General features: G+C 39.0%; 1 long non-coding RNA gene across 2 annotated transcripts in view; it reads right to left on the reverse strand.

The window, feature by feature from the left end:
• The window catches only part of LOC129060304 (uncharacterized), a 151,216-nt gene extending 130,840 nt beyond the window's left edge, over nt 1-20,376 (reverse strand). Inside the window, exons 1-3 of one of the 2 annotated variants that reach the window (XR_008526900.2) lie at nt 20,263-20,376; nt 18,972-19,056; nt 14,418-14,577 (exon numbers count right to left, since the gene is read on the reverse strand). This is a non-coding gene — a long non-coding RNA (uncharacterized LOC129060304). Of the gene's footprint in view, nt 1-14,417; nt 14,578-18,971; nt 19,057-19,153; nt 19,279-20,262 lie in introns of those variants that run through there. The other variant, XR_008526899.2, reaches the window with a different exon arrangement.
• Between the last annotated feature and the right edge of the window lie 884 nt (nt 20,377-21,260).

Consider the following 21,260-nt stretch of genomic DNA (forward strand, 5'->3'; position numbering starts at 1 on the left):
ATCACTGCTTTTCGAGTTGCTATTATGATATAATAGTTAATATTTATTAACTGCCTGCAGGCAGAGTTATGCATATTTTTCCAATATTAGTTTATAGCTTTAACTTGCATTACTCCATTAAAAACACAGTAGGAATTAGATGATGATTACCTGGAAAGAAGATGGGCTATAGGCTACATTCACAGGGCAGGGAAGGGAAACAGGGATGGCAACTTTAAGGGCCCTGGGAGGATTCTAAAGGAGGAAAAGGTTCTGATCTCATATGTTCCCCATGGCTAGGCTGATGTAGTCACTGGTCCCAATTTTAGCAAAGCTAAGGAACACTATATCAATTCCAAAACCATACTATCATCTTACCAAGTGCTTACATAACAGCCATGATGCATACTCTGAAGGTTTATAAGCCAGAATTAAGAACATTGTTAAAAAAGAGACTCCACCCACTGCGGCCCCAGCCCAGGGCTTCAGGAAGCTCCCGTGGGCCAGCTCTGAGCCTTGACCACCAGCCCAATGTTGTGTGTGTGTGCTCTGCACCACACAGCCAGGAGCCAGAGAGATCTCGATGGGTGTGCTTCTTGACCTCTTTCTTAGGTTTTTTCTTCCACCTGTTTCAAATACTGTTTTTTCCCTCATAGCTGTCTTGCAGACACTATCTTTCCTCAATTTGATGCTCCCACTAGCTGATCTAATTTATTCCATGGCTTCATCTAGCTAAAATTCATATAATACATCCTAAATAAATATAACCACTCCAGACTTGCCTCCTGAGCTTCCAGCCTGGAAATGCAATAGCTAGGTGCCAATGTCACTTGGAGTACATACACCACAGCCTCTGCAGTCTCATTGTGTTCCCTTACAAGGCCTGATCTTCCCTCTTGGAGTCTACCTCAGTGAATTGCACCCATTTTCCAAAGGTGGGAACCTGGAATCAGTGCTTCCCTCCTCTTCTCTGCCTTCCACATCACGTAAATTACCAAAGTCTTGTTAATTACACCTCTATGTATCTCTTGAAGCTCTTTCCTTCTTTGATCTGTTTAATCTTTCCTGGTTTGATCTTTCAACATTTCTCCCCAGTTACTCCCACAGCACCCTTTGAGTTTTTCTGCTCTTTTGCAACTCTCCAAATTACTGGAATGTTGCATTTACTAATTTGCACATCTGCTCACACTCCTGTTTAAAATCCTCCTCCAAAGCTCCAGAGCCTTCAGAATAAAATTTGACATCCTCAGCCTGACATCCTAGGCCCTTCAAGAGCTAGTCTTGATGTTCTCTGTAGCCTTGGCTTCACTGCACCCTTCTTCCTCTTCCACCTTCTGCTACTGGCCCAAGCACAACTTGCTTTGCCCTACTCTTCTGCTTTGAAGCTCCCTGACTAGAGAGTTAAACTCTGGCTAGGCTCTGTTCATCCTTCAAGACTCAGTTCCTCTCTTTTCACATCTACTTTGGCTTTCCCTACAAGATATGGTGACGTCCACTGATGAGCAATCGAAAGCAATGAGTCAGAGGGAGCAGAGAAGGATGGGAAGCAAGTTTCCCCCATTGCCTCCTGAGTTACTCTTGCCTCTGACTACCTGGCATGCACTGCGGAGGAAACACAGACAAAAGAAACACAGTGTGCTCTCAAAGGCCTATCCAGAAATGTCAGAAGTGGCGTTACACACACAGAGTTGTATAAGCTGGATATTGGAAAATTGTAGAATTCCATTATTGTTCTTCTAAACATGGGAGAAAAATAAATATCATTCTTTCTGTTGCTATTTCATGGAACTCTCTCATATCATTCCTTAGATGCCGTCTTTCATTCACCTCAGCATACAATAGTCCCTTGTTATCCATGGTTTCACTTTCCATGGTTTCAGTTATCTGGCATCTAATTGAGAAATTAATCTTTATCATACATACATATATATGTATAGGAAGAAACATGGTATATATAGGGTTCAGCACTATCAGCAGTTTTAGGCATCCACAAGGGGTCTTGAAATGTGTTCCCCTGGATGAATGGGATCTATTGTAGGGCTACCACCCTCTTGCTGCAGGCCAAGCACTGAGCTAGAAGCTTGGGAACTATAGGCAAGTATGACTGAATCCTACTCTTCAAGGATATCCTGGAATGACCATCACCCTGACACTCCCAAATACACCACTACAATTGAGTTAGGCAGCAGACGCACTTCCAGAATGGTGATGGAAGCATTTCTGAAAATATATTCCTTGGTGAACGCAGCAAGAGCACCTGGGAAATTTCCAACTTTGATTTGTTCAGGAAACTGGAAATTAAGACAGGCTTGCAACAATCTTAAGGTGTTTACTCAAGAAAAAATCTGAATTTTTGTAAGAAAAGTAAGCTTTGGATATTTTAATTTGTTGTATTATCATCCCCTGTCCCTACCTCCACAGTAGCCTGAAAACCAGCAGCCTCCACAGCAAAGGCTGGAGACAGAGGAGGAGAATAGACTCTCCAGTTCCCCCACATTATATTATTTTTAATGTGTAGCTTTTCCACAACAAAAATTTACAAGATACATACAGGAAAAGGAACTGGGATCTATACACAGGGAAACAATGTGGTCACTAGAAACTGACACTGAGGAAACCCAAATGTTGAAGCTTTAAGACAAGCAGTTTAAATCAGCTATTATAAATATATTCAATGGGCACAAAAAAATAGAAAGAATCATTAGTACTTACTATTTGATAGCACAACAGGGTGACTATAGTCAATAATAATTGTATATTTTAAAAGAACTCAAAACATGTAATTGGATTGTTTGTAACTCAAAGGATAAATGCTTGATGGGATGGATACCCCATTCTCCATGATGTGCTTATTTCACACAGCATGCCTGTATCAAAACATCTCATGTGCCCCATAAATATATACACCTACTATGTACCCACAAAAATGTTAAAAAATAATAAAAAATTAAACAACAAATATGCTCAAAGAACTAAAGAAAATCATGTCTAAAGAATTTTTTTAAGTATGAGAATAATGCCCAATCAAATAGAGACTACTACTAAGAGATAGAGATTATAAAAAGAACAAAAGAGAAATTCTGAAGTTGAGAACTATAAGAACTGAAATGCAAAATCTATTAGGACTCAACAACAGATTTTAACTGACAGAAGAAAGTAAGAGCAAACTTGAAGAGAGTTAAACTGAGGTTCTTTTATTCTGAAGAATATTAAGAAAAAAATAAGAAAAATGAATAGAGCCTCAAAGATCTGTGGGACACCATTAAGCATATCAACATACACTTGAATGTGAGTTCCAGAGAAAAGAAGAGGAGTGAGAGAAAGGCACAGAAATAATATTTGAATAAATAATGGTGAAAACTCTCCAAAGGTAATGAAAATAATAATGTGCACGTCTAAGGTGTTCAATAGAATCCAAGTAAGATAAATTTAAAAATATTCACATTGTCAAAAGACAGTTAAACAGAGAATCTTGAAAGCATCAAAAGAGACATGATTGAATATATAGTGATCCTTAATACAATAACAGCTGAATTCTTATTAGAAACCATGCAAGCCAGAGGGAGTGGGATGACATACTTAAAGTGCTGAAGAAAAAGACTATCAACCAGGAACTCTGTTTCCAGCAAAACCATTAATTAAAAACAAAGAAGAAATTAAGATATTCCCAGATTAAAAAAAAAAAAAAACTAACAGAATTTGTTGCTAACAGATCTGCCTCACAAGAAATACTCAAGGGAGTCCTTTAGGCAGAAATGAAAGGAGGTTCGCATGAAGAGGAAATCCAAAGGAAGAAATAAAAAGCATTGATAAAAGAAAATATAAAAGACAGTATAAATATAATTCTATTTACATAATAGCTCTTTGCATCTCCTATCTTATAGATAAGAAAACTACATAAAGCAATAATTATTAAGCAGCATCGATAGGTTATAATAAATAAAGATATGAATTGTGTGATGATACTAGCCTAAAGAAAGGGAGAATAAATACCATTGGGGCAAAATGGTATTAAACTTACTGAAACTAAGTTATATTATTCTAATCTAGATGTTTTAAGTTAAGATTTAATTGTAATCCCCAGAGCAACAATCATTAATAAAATAACTAAATCCACATTTTATATATATCCACATATATACATACATACATATATATATAAAGAAACAACAAGCAAATTAAATGGTAGACTAGAAAAATCTATTTAACACAAAAGGAGGCAGTAATGAAGGAATAGAGAAACAACAAATTTGATATAAAAGAACAAAATAGTGAAATGCAAATGTAAATTCTACCTAAACAATAATTACATTAATATAAATAAAGTAAGTACCCCCAATGAAAAGCAGATATTGGCAGATAGATTAAGAAAACCAACAAAAACATGGTCTCACTATATGTTATATAAAAGAGATAGACTTTAGCATCAAACACACAAATAGGTCGAAAGTAAAAGAATACCAGAAAGAGATACCACGCAAACAGTAACAAACAGAGAGGCAGAGAGGCTAGATTACTATCAGATAAAATATAGTTTAAAACAAAAATAATTACTAGAGACAAAACATATATTTTATAATAACACAGTCAATCCATCCATTAGATATAATAACTATAAACACATGCATCTAACAACAGATCCTCAACAAATGTGAAGCAAAGACAGAGAAAAGAGGGGAGAAATAGACAATTCAACAATAATATTGGAGACTTCAGTACTTCACTTTCAATAATATGGAGAATAAAATAGGTAGAAGATCATCAAAGAAATAGACTTGAATAACACTATAAATCAACTAGTCCTAACAGGTATTCATAGAACACTGCCGAACAGTAGCAGAAAACAGTTTTCTCAAGTGCACATAGCACACTCTCCAGAATAGACCATGTGTCAGCACATAAAATAAGCCTCAATCCATTCAAAATTTTGTAATTATAAAAAATATGTTCTCTGACTGCAAAGGAATAAAATTGGAAATCAGTAACAGAAGGAAGTGTGGGTAATTCAAAAATAAATGAAAATTAAATGACACATTTTTAAATAGTTAATACATCAAGAAGAAATCACAAGGGAAATTGGAAAATATTTTGAGTTAAATGAAAACAAAAACACAACATACTACAATTTATGGGAAGTAGCTAAAGCAGTGCTTAGAAGAAAAGGTATGGCTGTAAACACCTATGTTTAAAAAAAGAAAATCCCAAATAAATAACCATCCACCTTAAGCTAACAAAACTCAAATCAAGCAGAAGAAAAAAAAGATTACAGTGAAAATAAATTTTAAAAAAAGAAAACTAGTAGAAAAAATATTGAAACCAAAATGTATTATTTGGCTGAGTGCAGTGGCTCACGCCTGTAATCCCAACATGTTGGAAGGCTGAGGTGGGCGGATCACCTGAGGTTAGGAGTTTGAGACCAGCCCAGCCAACATGGCGAAACCCTGTCTACTAAAAAAAATACAAAAACTAGCCAGGCATGGTGGCACACACCTGTAATCCCAGCTACTCAGGAGACTGAGGCAGGAGAATCACTTGAACCCAGGAAGCAGAGGTTGCAGGGAGCTGAGATCATGACACTGCATTCCAGCCTGGGTGACACAGCAAGACTCCATCTCAAAAAAAAACACAAATATATATATATATAAAATATATCAATATATACAAATATAAATTTATATATATATTATATATAAATATATACAAATATAAATTTATATATATTATATATAAATATATACAAATATAAATTTATATATATTATATATAAATATATAGAGAAATATAAATTTACATACAAATATATAATATATATAATTATATATGTATAATTTTTATATACTATATATATATATACTTTGAAAAAAATAAACAAAATTGACAAACTTTGAGCTAGCCAGAAACAAATGGGAGAAGATTTATATTACCAATGTAAGTAAACAAAAAGGGGACATCACTATTTACCATATGTAAACAAGAAGGATTTTAAGGGAATACTGTGAAAAATTATATGTCAATAAATGGACAAATTCCTAAAAAGATACAAACCACTAAAGTGGACGAAAACATAAAAAGAAATTTTGAACAGATCTATAAGAAGTAAAGCTGTTAAATTAGTAATCAGAAAAGCTAACCATAAAGAAAAGTTCAGAACAAGATAGTGTCACTGGTAAATTATTTCAAATACTTAATGAATAATCATCAATGTGCCACAAAGTCTTCAAAAAAATAAAGAAGGAAAAAGCAATTTTCAATTCATTCATTATTTCTATTCAAAATTTTACCATTCAGGTAAATTAGGGGGAAAAAAAGGAAAGTATCCAGATTGGAAAGAAAGAAGTAAAATTTTCTCTGTTCACAGGTGACATGATTTGTACAAAGAAAATTCTAAGGAAAACACACACACACGTGCGCGCGAAAGAAATAGAATTGAGAGTCTAGAAATGACCTCTTACATTTATGATCATTTAGTAGTTTTACAGGAAAGTCAAGACAAATCAAGAAGGAAACATCATATTTTTAACAAATGATGCTGGAAAAACCGGATATCCACATGCAAGAGAAAGAAGGTAGATCTTCACCTCACACCATATACAAAAACTAACTCAAAATGAATCAAACACCTAAATAAAAAAACTAAAACTATAAAACTCTTAGGAAAAAATACATAGAAATAAATTCTGGTGATCTTGGGTTAAGCAATGTTTTATTAGATATGACACTGAAGCACAAGCAATGAAAGAAAAAAGTGGACATATTCTACTTGATAAATTTAAAACTTCTGTTCCTAAAAGGACACAATCAAAAAAGTGAAAAGATGATCTACAGAATCAAAGAATCTGAAAGTCATGTATCTGATAAGGGCCTAGTATCCAAAATAGTATAAAGACCTCCTGCAATTCAACAATAAAAAGACAAATAATCAAATTTTTAAATGAGCAAATGACTCAAATACACATTTCTCTAAAGAAGATAATACAACAGCTAGGCATGTTGGGTCATGCCAACATGCTTACTGGGTCCCCAAGCAGGCCATTTCTGCCTGGCACCACAGGGACCCTTTGGGAGGGCAGCCAGAGTTGTGGGGGGAAAATGCTGCAAGGAGAAGGAAGTCTCCAATTTGAGCAATTTTGTAACCATTTGAACTGGGTGAAAAGCCTTCTGCCCAGAAATCAGGAGAGGGCATGAATCCAGTGTTCAGACTTCACGGGCAGGGGAAGAAACAAAGCCCTGTTCTTTCTCAGGGGAGGTGGGCAGCCTGGAGCAAGTTCTCAGGCCCTGCTCACCCACTGCCTGGAAACAGACTCAGGTTGTTACGTGGGGCATGGTAAGACTGAGTCCAGCCCTTCAGATCATGTGGGAGCTGGGTGAGGACTGTGACTGCCAACTTTCCCCCACTGCCCCGACAACCTGCATGACTCAGCAAGGGAATTCATAATCCTCCTAGGTACACAACTCCATTGACTTGGGAACCTCATCCCCTTCCTCTACAGCAGCCTCAGCAAGACCCGCCCAATGAGAGTCTGAGCTCAGACATGCCTGGTACTGACCCCACCTGATGGGCCTTCCCTATCCACCCCGGTAGCTGAAGACAAAAAGGACATACTCTTGGGAGTTCTAGGGCCCCATCCACTGCTGGTTCCTCTCAATACTACTACAGCTGATGCTCTCTGGAAAGTGCCACCTCCTGGCAGGAGGCCAACCAGCAAAAAAATAGAGTATTAAACCACCAAAGCTCAGAACTCTCACAGGGTCCATTTCACCCCCTACCACCTCCACCAGAACAGGTGCTGTATCCACAGCTGAGAAAACCATAGAGCGTTCACATCACAGGACTCTGTGCAGACAACCCCCAGTACCAGCCCAGAGCCAGGAAGACTTGCTGGGTGGGTAGACCCAAAAGAGAGATAAAAATCACTGCAACTCAGCTCACAGGGAGCCACATGCATAGGAAAAGGGGGAGAGTACTACATCAAGGGAACAACCTGTTGGTCCAAAGAATCTGAACAATAATCTTCAGCCCTAGACTTCCATCTGACAGAGCCTAATCAAATGAGAAGGCACCAGAAAACCAACCCTGGTAATATGACAAAACAAGGCTCTTTAATACCCCCAAGAAATCACACTAGCTTACCAGCAATGAATCCAAATCAAGAAGAAATCCCTGATTTACCTGAAAAAAAGTTCAGGAGGTTAGTTATTAAGCTAACCAGGGAGGCACCAGAGAAAGGTGAAGCCCAATGCAAGGAAATCCAAAAAATGATACTAGAAGTGAAGGGAGAAATATTCAAGGAAATAGAGAGCTTAAAGAAAAAACAATCAAAACTTCAGGAAACATTGGACACACTTACAGAAATGCAAAATGCTCTGGAAAATCTCAGCAATAGCATTGAATAAGTAGAAGAAAGAAATTCAGAGATCGAAGACAAGATCTTTGAATTAACCCAATCCAATAAAGATGAAGAAAAAAGATAAGAAAATACGAACAAAGCCTCCAAGAAGTCTGGGATTATGTTAAACAACGAAACCTAAGAATAATCAGTGTTCCTGAGGAAGAAGAGAGATCTAAAAGTTTAGAAAACATATTTGGGGAAATAATTGAGGAAAACTTCCACACCCTTGCTAGATACCTAGACATCCAAATACAAGAAGCACAAAAAAAATCTGGGAAATTCATCACAAAATATCATCACCTAGGGACATTGTTATCAGGTTATTTAAAGTTAAGACGAAGGAAAGAATCTCAAGAGCTGTGAGACAAAAGCACCAAGTAAACTATAAAGCAAAACCTATCAGATTAACAGCAGATTTCTCAGAAGAAACCCTACAAGCTAGAAGGGATTGGAGCCCTATCTTCAGCCTCCTCAAACAAAACAATTATCAGCCAAGAATTTTGTATCCAGCAAAACTAAGCATCATATATGAAGGAAAGACACAGTCTTTTTCAGACAAACAAATGCTGAGAGAATTTGCCACTACCAAGCCACCACTACAAGACCTGCTAAAAGGAGCTCTAAATCCTGACACAAATCCTGGAATCACATCAAAACAGAACCTCTTTAAAGCATAAATCACATAGGACCTATAAAACAAAAATACAATTTAAAAAGCAAAAACAAAAAAAAAGGTACACAGGCAATAAATAGTATGATGGATACAATGGTACCTCACTTATCAATACTAGCATTGAATGTAAATGTCCTAAATGCCCCTCTTAAAAGATACAGGACTGCAGAATGGATAAGAACTCACCAACCAACTATCTGCTGCCTTCAGGAGACTCACCTCACACATAAGGACTCACATAAACGTAAAGTAAAAGGGTTGAAAAAGGCATTTCATGCAAATGGACATCAAAAGTGAATGAGGGTAGCTATTCTTATATCAGACAAAACAAACTTTAAAGCAACAGCAGTTAGAAGAGACAAAGAGGGACATTGTATAATGGTAAAAGGCCATCTCCAACAGGAAAATATCACCATCCTAAGCATATATGTACCTAACACTGGAGTTCCCAAATTTATAAAACAATTACTAGTAGACCTAAGAAATGAGATAAACGGCAACACAATAATAGTGGGGGACTTCAATACTACACTGACAGCACTAGACAGATCATCAAGGTAGAAAGTCAATAAAGAAACAATGGATTTAAACTATACCCTGGAGGAAATGGACTTAACAGATATATACAGAACATTTCATCCAATGACCACAGAATACACATTCTATTCAACAGCACGTGGAACTTTCTCCAAGATAGACCATATCTTAGGCCACAAAATAAGCCTCAATAAATCTAAGAAAATTAAAATTATATCAAGCACTCTCTCAGACCACAGTGACATAAAACTGGAAATCAATTCAAAAAGGAACCTTCAAAACCACGCAAATACATGGAAATTAAATAACCTGCTCCTGAATGATCATTGGGTCAACAATGAAATCAAGATGGAAATTTAAAAATTCTTCAAACTGAATGACAATAATGATACAACCTATCAAAACCTCTAGGATACAGTAAAGGCAGTGCTAAGAGGACCGTTCATAGCCCTAAATGCCTCCATCAAAAAGACTGAAAGAGCACAAACTGACATTCTAAGGTCACACCTCAAGGAACTAGAGAAACAAGAACAAACAAAACCCAAACCCAGCAGAAGAAAGGAAATAACCAAGATCAGAGCAGAACTCAATGAAATTGAAACAAAAAAAATACAAAAAATAAATGAAACAAAAAGTTGGTTATTTGAAAAGATAAATAAAATTGATAGACCATTAGCAAGACTAATCAAGAAAAGAAAAGAGAAAATCCAAAAAACCTCAATAAGAACTGAAATGAGAGCTATTATAACTGACACCATAGAAATACAAAAGATCATTCAAGGCTACTATGAACACGTAACACGTAAGTTTATGCACATAAACTAGAAAACCTAGAAGAGATGGATAAACTCCTGGAAAAATACAACCCTCCTAGTTTAAATCAGGAAGAAATAGATACCCTGAACACACCAATAACAAGCAGCAAGATTGAAGCAGTAATTTTAAAATTACCAACCAAAATAAAAGCCCAGGACCAGATGGATTCACAGCATAATTCTACCAGACATTCAAACAAGAATTGGTACCAATCTTTTCAACACTTAGAGAAAGAGGGAACCCTCCCTAATTCATTCTATGAACCCAGCATCACCCTAATACCAAAACCAGGAAAGGACATAACCAAAAAAGAGAACTACAGACCAATATCCCTGATGAACATAGATGCTAAAATCCTTAACAAAATACTAGCTAACTAAATCCAACAACATATCAAAAAGATAATCCACCATGGTCAAGTAGATTTCATATCAGGGATGTAGGGATGATTTAACATAAGCAAGTCAATAAATGTGATACACCACATAAAAAGAATTTAAAACAAAAATCACATGATCATTTCAATAGATGCAGAAAAAACATTCAACAAAAATCCAGCATTCCTTTATGATTAAAACTCTCAGCAAAACTGGCCTACAAGGGACATACCTGAATGTAATACAAGCCGTCTATGACAAACCCACAGCCAACATAATACTGAATGGGGAAAAGTTGAAAGCATTCCTTCTGAGAACTGGAACAAGACAAGGATGCCCACTCTCACCACTCCTCCTCATCGTAGTACTGGAAGTACTAGCCAGAGCAATCAGACAAGAGAAAGAAATCAAGAGCATCCAAATTGGTAAAGAGGAAATCAAACTGTCACTGTTTGCTGATGATATGATCATTTACCTCAAAAACACTACAGACTCCTCCAGAAAGCTCCTAGAACCGAAAAAAGAATTCAGCAAAGTTTCTAGATACAAGATTAACGTACACGAATCAGTAGCTCTTCTATACAACAACAGCAACCAAGCAGAGAATCAAATCAAGATTTCAACCCCTTTTACTGCAACAAAAAAAAAAAAAAATACTTAAGAATATACCTAACCAAGGAAGAGAAAGACATCTACAAGGAAAACTACAAAACACTACTGAAAGAAATCATAGACAACACAAACAAATGGAAACATATCCCATGCTCATGGATAGGTAGAATCAATATTGTGAAAATTGACCATACTGTCAAAGCAATCTACAAATTCACTGCAATCCCCATCACAATACCACCATCATTCTTCACAGAATTAGAAAAAACAATCCTAAAATTCATATGGAACCAAAAAGGAGCCCGCATAGCCAAAGCAAGACTAAGCAAAAAGAACAAAACTGGAGGCATCACACTACCTAATTTCAAACTATACTATAAGGCCATAGTCACTAAAACAGCTTGATACTGGTATAAAAATAGGCACATAGACCAACGGAACAGAATAGAGAATCCAGAAATAAACCCAAATACTTACAGCCAACTGATCTTTGACAAAGCAAACAAAAGCATAAAGTGGGGAAAGGATGCCCTTTTCAACAAATGGTGCTGGGATAATTCGCTAGCCACATGTAGGAGAATGAAACTGGATCCTCATCTCTCACCTTATACAAAAATCAACTCAAGATGGATTAAGGACTTAAATCTAAGACCTTAAACTATAAAAATTCTAGAAGATAACCTTAGAAAAACCCTTCTAGACATTGGTTTGGGCAAGGATTTCATGACCAAGAACCCAAAAGCAAATACAACAAAAACAAAGATAAATAGGTGGGACTTAATTAAACTAAAGAGCTTTTGTATGGCAAAAGGAACAGTCAGCAGAGTAAACAGACAACCCACAGAGTGGGAGAAAATCTTCACAATCTACACATCTGACAAAGGACTAATATCCAGGATCTACAACGAACTCCAACAAATCAGCAAGAAAAAACAAACAATCCCATCAAAAAGTGGGCTAACAACATGAATAGACAATTCTTAAAAGAAGATATACAAATGGCCAACAAACATATGAAAAAATTCTCAACATCACTAATGATCAGAGAAATGCAAATCCAAACCACAATGCAATACCACCTTACTCCTGCAAGAATGGCCATAATCAAAAAATCAAACAACAGTAGATGTTGGCATGGATTCAGTAATCAGGGAGCACTTCTACACTGCTGGTGGGAATGTAAACTATTACAGCCACTATGGAAAACAGTGTAAAGATTCCTTAAAGGACTAAAAGTAGAACTACCATTTGATCCAACAATCCCACTACTGGATATCTACCCAGAGGAAACGAAGTCATTATATTTGCACATGCATGTTTATAGCAGCACAATTCACAATTGCAAAATCATGGAACCAATCCAAATGCCCATCAATAAACAAGTGGATAAAGAAACTGTGGTGTGTATATATATATATATATTCCATATATATACTCATATATATATTCCATCTCGTATATAATACACATATATAGTCCATATATATATTCCATCTCATATATATATAAACACATATATATTCCATATATATATATATTCCATCTCATATATAGATGGAATACTACTCAGCCATAAAAAGGAATGAATTAATGGCATTTGCAGCATATATATATATATATTTATATATATATGAGATGGAATACTACTCAGCCATAAAAAGGAATGAATTAATGGCATTCGCAGTGACCTGGATGAGACTGGAGACTATTATTCTAAGTGAAGTAACTCAGGAATGGAAAACGAAACACCATATGTTCTCACTGATATATGGGAGCTAAGCTATGAGGAAACAAAGGCATAAGAATGATACAATGGACTTTGGGGACTTGAGGGGAAGGGTGGGAGGGACCAAGAGATTAAAGACTACAAATGTGATGCAGTGTACATTGCTCAGGTGATGGCTGCACCAAAATCTCACAAATCACCACTAAAGAACTTACTCATGTAACCAAACACCACCTGTACCCCAATAGCCTATGGAAATTTTTTAAAATTTTAATTTAATTTAATTTTAAAAAAGAAATGGCAAATAAGCATATGAAAAAATGCTCATCAGCATCAGTCATTACGAAATGCAAATCAAAATCATGATGAGATACCAGTTCACACTATCCTTTTAGCTATCTTTTTTTAATTTTAGCATAGCTAAAATAAAAAAGATGAAGTGTTTGTGAAGACCTGAAGAAAATGGAAGTCTCATACATTGCTAGTTTGGTGTAAAATGGTACAACCACTTTGGAAAATAGTTTGACAGCTCCTCAAAATCTTAAACATAAATTTCATATAACTGAGAAATTTTATTCTTGGTGTATACTCAAGATAATTAAAAACATGTGTCCACACAAAAACTTGTGTATCAATGTTCTAAGCAGCATCAACCACCAAAAAGTGTAAACAAATGTCTATCAACTTATTAATGGGCAAACATCATGTATTATATACATACAATGGAATCTTTTTCAGCCATAAAAAGAAATGAAGTACTGACTCACGCTACATGGATTAACCCTGAAACTGTTATGCTGGGTGAAAGAAGCCAGTCATGAAAGAGCACAAATTGTTGATTCCATTATATGAAAAGCCCAGAATAGAAAAATTCATGAAGACCTAAAGTAGATTAGTGGTTTCCAGGGGATTAGGGGAGAGGCAAATGGGTGGTGAGTGCTAATGGGTACTGGGTTTCTTTTTGTGCTAATAATTTTCTAAAGTTAGATAGTAGTGATGGTTGTACAGCCCAGTGAATAGACTAAAAACCACTGGTTTGTATACTTTAAAAGGGTGAATTTTATGGTATACATCTCTGTAAAGTCATTATTAAATATAGAATTAGACCAGTGAATCTGATCCATGAATTAACACAGGGCTGTTTGAGACCTGGGGACAGAGTGGATCACTTGCCAGGAGGTACATCATCTACAACGTTATACTTTATTGTCATTTAAGAAGTCCACCATGTGAGTTTTTTATCTAACCACCTTCCTTGTCTGCTTACTCTATATACTAAATGTCATTACTCCTATCACCATACTCACCTCTTTCCACCTCTCTTCCACTTCCCATGAAATCTGTGGCTCTCACTGCAGCCCTGGTTACCTGATGGTTCATATCTGTGATCAGCCCCTGTCTTCTCACTGTATAGCCAAGGTTTACACAGCAGAGCTCCCCAGGAACACTCAAGACTGCATTTTCCACCTGCACAAGAATAAATGGGGTTTAAACACATGATTGGAGTCAGAGCCTTGGCTTTGGCCATCTCATATGAGTGCTTGGATTGGAAGTTTTAAGCAAGGCCATGTCACCTTTACTTAGTGTTCAACATTCAAACAATACACAGGTCTATTTTTCACTTGTAGGAGTGCAGATAGGAATAATAACATAGCCACATTAGTTATGTGGGCATTTGTAAATGAGAAAACTACTTCAGAAAGAACAGGTCCATTATATGGCAACAGATTAGACTTGGCAGGTCTTTCTGGCCTGAGAGAGAGAACATTATATTACTTGAAAAGGCATACATTTACCCAGCAATTCATATAATACAGAATAAACCAGAAGCTGGAAATTAGTAAACATAACAGTGCTTTTTGCAAAGAACCTGGCATTACACTAAGATCTAAAAATAGAAATATGTGGAACAAGAGCCCAGCGCAGAAGCATCTCTGATCCTGCTCTGTCTCCCTGAACCACTTTGTCACCACAAGTAGCTGGGATTACAGGCGCCCACCACCAAGCCCAGCTAATTTTTTACGTATTTTTAGTAGATACAGAGTTTCACCAGGTTGGCCAGACTGGTTTTGAACTCCTGACCTTAGGTGATCCAGCCACCTTGGCCTCCCAAAGTGCTGAGATTACAGGCGTGAGCCACTGCGCCCGGCCAAATTTGAATTTCTTTAGAGTATACATGTAAAATATTTTAGCACATTTGGAAAACACAGAAAAAAATTTTAAAAAATAAAATAAAAAGATCACTTAAAACCCATGACCTGGAAATAACTGCTGTTAAGTGCCAGTGATATTTCTCCCCAGTGTTTTCGGTTTGCTTATTTGTTTGTTTTCCTCTTCTCTGTGTATTGTAAGGGATACGCTTTTTCTGCTGGGCTACTGTTTCAAAGAAAAATTTCTGTAGGTGACTTTTCCCCCTTGGGGATACTTAGCAATGGCTGGAAACACTTTTGGTTGTCAAAGGTACTACTGGCATCTAGTAGGTAGGGACCAGAGATGCTGCTAAACATTCTACAATATCCAGGACACACACACACACACACACACACACACACACACACTCAGAGTAAAGAATTATGTCCACAAAATGTCAACTGTACCGAGGTTGGGAAGTTCTGCTCTGCACCTGCATCATCTTGCAGGCTTGTTAAAGCACGGGTTACCAAGCCCACTCTGAATTTCTCATTCCATTCATCTGGGTGGGACCAGACAACCTGCATTTCCAACAAGCTTCCCAGTGACCCCACACTTCCAGAGTTAGGAAGAGCCCAGGAGGATCACATCTCCACCTTTCTCTAGCTCCCCACTCACCCTCCCAAAGAGGGGAGAATGAGCTGCCCTATAGGGGTGGCATCCAATATCTACCCTTTCCCACTGACTGGAGGCCCTGCGTTCAAATCCACCTCCCCTCTCCCTCCTGGCGAGGCTCCCAGTTGAGTGGCATCTGCTCTCTTCAAGGCCGGAACGCACAGGGATGCCCTTCTCCACAGGTGCCCATTCCTGCCACCTACCTCGACCTGGATGGGAGGAGAAGGAAGCCCACCTGGCCCCAGAAGCTGGTTTACGCTCTGCTCAACCCAGTGCTACCACAATAAGCTCATTTTTCACCCCTTCTTATGTTGGCCAATTTCTCATTCATTTCTGAATTTAGAGGAAAAAGGGGGTGTGATTTATGGGTCTCTTTAAGCTTCACCAAAAGGGGTTTTAACTGGAAATTGAAAAGGAGACATGTCCTTGCAGCTAGCCGCGTGCAAGACCAGCTTCACACATGGGAAGTGGAAGGTTTCAGTGGTGGCCAAGGAAGGAGAGTGGCTGTGGGGGCTGGGAATTCTTACTTACCATTTGGGGTCCCAGCAGCCTGTTGTGTCCAGCAGCCATAGGTACCCAGTTGTGCGTTTAATAGGCCCCTGGCTGTTTTTAAAAGGTACAAACTTCAGTCAACTCTGGACAAGCAATGCCAACCGCTGGCTTTGACCTTAGCCTGTGAGGTGAGACTGAAATGAGATGAAAGGCTTGTCTCAAAACAGACAACAGGCTTTTGAGCCAATGCCGTGGGAAATATTTTTGCTCCATTTAAAATGTGTTTTCAGCCAGGACTGCAAGCAGGGGCCTTAAACAAGCACGGTGGTTCCTTTACGGGAGGGCTGCGGAGACCCTGCCACTGAGGTTCCTGCCTTTAAATTGTTAATGCCATCCACTCCATTGCTTCCCTCAAACATCTTACTGGTCTTCATCTCATTTCAAACTGTGTTGCAGCTGGGCTTTGAAGGATGCAGGACAGTCACCCCCTGGTGTTTGGGGTTTGGCCTCAGAATTTTTTTTTTTTAAGTCACACGGCCCCATGAGGACTCCACTGTTTCAGTGTTTGTTAAAAATAAACAAATTGTAAGCCTGAAGCCTGTCCTTGGATTTCAAGGACTCAGACAGTGAGCTTAGCCATAAAGGAATGATCAATGTTATCAAGGAGCAGGTAATGACAAGGGGCCAATTATACAATTATAGGGGAATCTGCTTCTTTTTCTAGGGTGTGGCTGTTTACCCAGCTAAAGGCTCTGTAAGAGGGCATAGGCCACACATTTTCTCTAGGAATCCTGCTTCCTCAGGAGATCAGTGAGAGGCTGGATTGGGTGTGAATCTAGATTTTGTCATTAGTATCAGAAGAGAGGCAGTTGCAGACGAAAGGAAATAGCCCTGATTATACTGGAAAAAAAAGAGGAGCTCCCTTAGAAGGATGTGAATTTTGAGGCAGCCTCCAGACACATAGAAAAAGGGTACACAGTGGCGCTTCACCCCACCTGCCCCTGCTATTTCAGGATCACCAAGGAACAAAATCCAGTTACCATGACATCCTCAGCATCACTGCTGCCCACAGAAATCCACCCAGAGACCTCAGTAGTGGCCTGGCTGCGGCTCCTCTCAGAATGAGAAGGCAGAGTTCGCAGGATTGATTTGGACAGCAAATGGTTTTGGTAGACCCAGAAATTGTTTATTTCACATTTCTCATTCTGGGGGATCCATAACATGAAACCTAGAAGAAAAACAAATGTCTAGGCCTAAAAGCAAAAGGAGAGTTTAAAAGAAAAACAGCACTGCAATAAAACAACAGCAGCCCCACAGGAAGAGGGCCACCTTAAGCAGATGACCTTGGTGGACACCTGGCAAGGCCGCCTGAAGAAATGGAGGGTACAGGGACACCTGATGTGGAGGGCAGATCCGGAGGGGACAGGGACATGTGATATGGAGGGCAGATCCCTGCACAGGCTTCAAGGCAGCCATGCTGAAGAAGAGTGTAAGTGACTCAAGTGGATGCTAAAGGCCTCGCTTGGCTGAGGCATGGAGGCAAGGCTGCAGTTTTACAGGGTGAGGAGGAGGGGCCTTGCAGTTTGGCTCAGAGATAGAAGCTGGGTGGGTTGGGGAAGGAAAATAGATTAGGCTTTCCTGGAGATGACCTCACTGCCTGGGCCTTATAATTGTAAAGGAAAATCTAAAAATCTCAGGACCCCCAAACTTATGCCTGGAGGCTGAGTCATGCAACACCCCCTTCCAAATGAATAGCTGTGACCAGTGCTATGCATCAGCCAGGTCCTCATGGAAAGGTGAAGGTCCTCAGGCATCTGCACAGGGCTGTCCTCACAGACCATTCATAAATCAATTCTTTGTCTGCCTTCCCATAAGCAAGGACATGCCAATTGTAATGTTAGGCCTGCAATCTAAGTCTAGCTCCTATAACTAAAGTCACATTCCACACTAATGTCGATAACAAGCTTCTCTTCCCAGGTGCAGAACCAGGTCTAGATGAGATCAGCCATTCCTCTACCTCATTCCTTCTCTCTTCATGCATCCATCTTATCTTAGTTAAAATGTAGATTTACTGGGCACTGACCAAAGTCTCACAGGAATGTAACCACTCGCCTTACCAACTGCCGGCCTCTCTCCCTACATGCCCTCCCCTATTTAAGGAAATGGTATAAATATGAAACCTCCCGAAAACCTCTTTGGGAAAACAGCCACACATGTGTCTGTGGCTCATGATTTTCCTGGCGCACACTGAAGTTGGCTGAATAAGCCTTGATGATTGAGGCCTTTCCCTCACTCATTTCACAACCACCTCATCCATGCCATGCCCTCCCCTACACGGTCCGTTTGCACATGGCCATTATTGGGGGCAAGGGTTGGGGAAGGAAATTGGGTTTCTGTTGGATCTGAGATTCAAGTTTCTAAATGGACATAATTGAACTAAGCCCTTAGTAACTGAGGGTGCCTACAAATGTGGAGCCTCTGCCTGGGATGAGATGGGGCGTGTGGAGTTGCAGGGGTGGCCCCTTGGGCTGGGAGGGCCAACAGTCTTTAACCTTTTATCTCACCAGGTTCTGCTGTCCAACATGCCCATGACCAAGAGCTGGAGTTCTGAAGTGCTTTTATCACTTTTCTTAGGACATCTTGGGCTGGCTATAAAAGGAAGAGGTTGAGAAGGGAAAGTTAGAAAAGTGCAGGAAAGAGGAGCTCATAAAAGTAGTGTTTCATGCTGGAACAGAATATATAATACATCAGTGGTTATGCAATGGAGGTCCGTCTGGGGAGACTGGGGAAGGGGAGGTGCCTAGGAAGAGGCTGGTGACTCCGACCGCAGCACCTGAGCTGGAGAGCAGCAAAGAGCAGGGAGCGGAGACCCAAGAGGGCCACAAGAGAGGCTGGAGACGAACCCCTTTGTGAGGTCTAAGGGCCTCATAAAGGCTGCTGGAGACTGAATTTGTCAACATGGAGTAGTCCTGGATTATGACCTGCTCAAACTTATGGTTCTGAGATGGCAGAAGTCAAATCAGTGTGAAAATTATTTTATTTAAATAAGAAAGGTATGTGAGTCTTGAATGTTGGATAGAAAATTCCCCTAGACCTTGGCCAGGTGTGTTAGCTCATGCCTGTAATCCCAGTACTTTGGGAGGCCAAGGCGGGTGGATCACCTGGAGGTTGGGAGTTCGAGACTAGCCTGACCAACATGGAGAAACCCCGTCTCTACTAAAAATGCAAAAATTAGCTGGGTGTGGTAGCGCATGCCTGTAATCCCAGCTACTCAGAAGGCTGAGGCAGGAGAATCACTTGAACCCTGGAGGTGAAGGTTGAAGTAAGCCGAGGTTGCACCATTGCACTCCAGCCTGGGCAACAAGAGCAAAATTCCATCTCAAAAAAAAAAAAGAAAAGAAAAGAAGAAAATTCCCCTAGAACTTAATGGAGCATGGCAGAAGATGGAGGAAATTTCCAAAATCCTTAATAAGTGTAGGCAAGTGACCTAAAGGGATGCCAGAATCTGTGAAATAGGAAGAAAGGGTTTTTGCATAATCCTGGAAGAATCCGGAAATTGCAAGGGTAAGCCAGGAAGTCACCACTGTTCCTAACAGGCTATGGGTAAGTGGAGTGTCCAAAAAAGGTCAGACATCTCAAAAGGACCATCACGGACATAGGATTCTCAGAAGGGATCTGTTGTCCACAAAGGCAAGCAGCAGAGAGAGCTTGCTGGGAACAAGATGAAGACAGAAGAGGATTGTTTGTAACGCACACTGTAAAGCTTCAAGAGGAAATGAATCACCAGCCTGACCAACATGGAGAAACCCCATCTTTACTAAAAAAACAAAATTAGCCAGGTGTGGTTGCACATACCTGTAATCCCAGCTACTTGGGAGGCTGAGGCAGGAGAATAGCTTGAACCCGGAAGGTGGAGCTTGCCATGAGCAAAGATCACGCCATTGCACTCCAGCCTGGGCAACAAGAGCGAAACTCTATCTCAAAAAAAAAAAAAGAAAGACAAAGAAAAGAAAAAAGAAAAAAGAAGCTTTTTCCTGTCCACCTCCCACAAGAAGACTTTCATACTCACTGAAAAAGTGATAACATTTCCTGCAGATCTACTTATTTGCAAACAATGTCTTTCCAAATCATTACTGGTGTAAGTGTCATTGTTTCCTTCAGAAACAATGACAAATAATAAAGCTATATGATATATTTGTGGACAGCATTCATTTAAAAGAGAAACAAAGAAAAACATTCAGGTAGTCCTCATGCAAGAGGCTCATTTCTAGACTATCCAACATTGTGTTTATCCTCCAGTGGTTTATGTGGGTGGCACGGAAAATCTTTGAGGCAAAAAAACTGCTACAGAGAAAACTTCTTTGCATCCTGCTAGGCATTCCATCTGGCTGTACTACCATAGCTGGAACCTGCTTTCAGCTGTGAAATTTTGTAAAGTGCATTTCCGCCTCCTTAGTTCTTATTTTTGTAGGAGTCTGTCCTAATTCTCAAACTATGCAATTATTTATGGAAAGGTGGCCATCTGATAAATTTGTTGAAATCTCATTCCCCATCACATCTCCTGCTCAGTGCTCACCCTCAGGTCTTGAAAGTACAAACTCTCAGTCATTCATGAATGAAAGAATGAACAAAAGCAGAAGAAAAGAGATGATCAGCACCTGCAAGATTGTACATTATCATGAGATTATCTATTGATCTTTTTGGTTGTATTAATAATTGTATTAGTCTGTTTCACACTGCTATGAAGAAATACCCAAGACTGGGTAATTTATAAAGAAAAGAGGTTTAATTGACTCACAGTTCTATATGGCTGGGGAGTCCTCAGGAAACTTAAAACCATGGAAGAAGGCACC

The sequence above is a fragment of the Pongo abelii genome, chromosome 6 (assembly GCF_028885655.2).
Source record: "Pongo abelii isolate AG06213 chromosome 6, NHGRI_mPonAbe1-v2.0_pri, whole genome shotgun sequence".
In the NCBI taxonomy this organism is placed as follows: Eukaryota; Metazoa; Chordata; class Mammalia; order Primates; family Hominidae; genus Pongo; species Pongo abelii.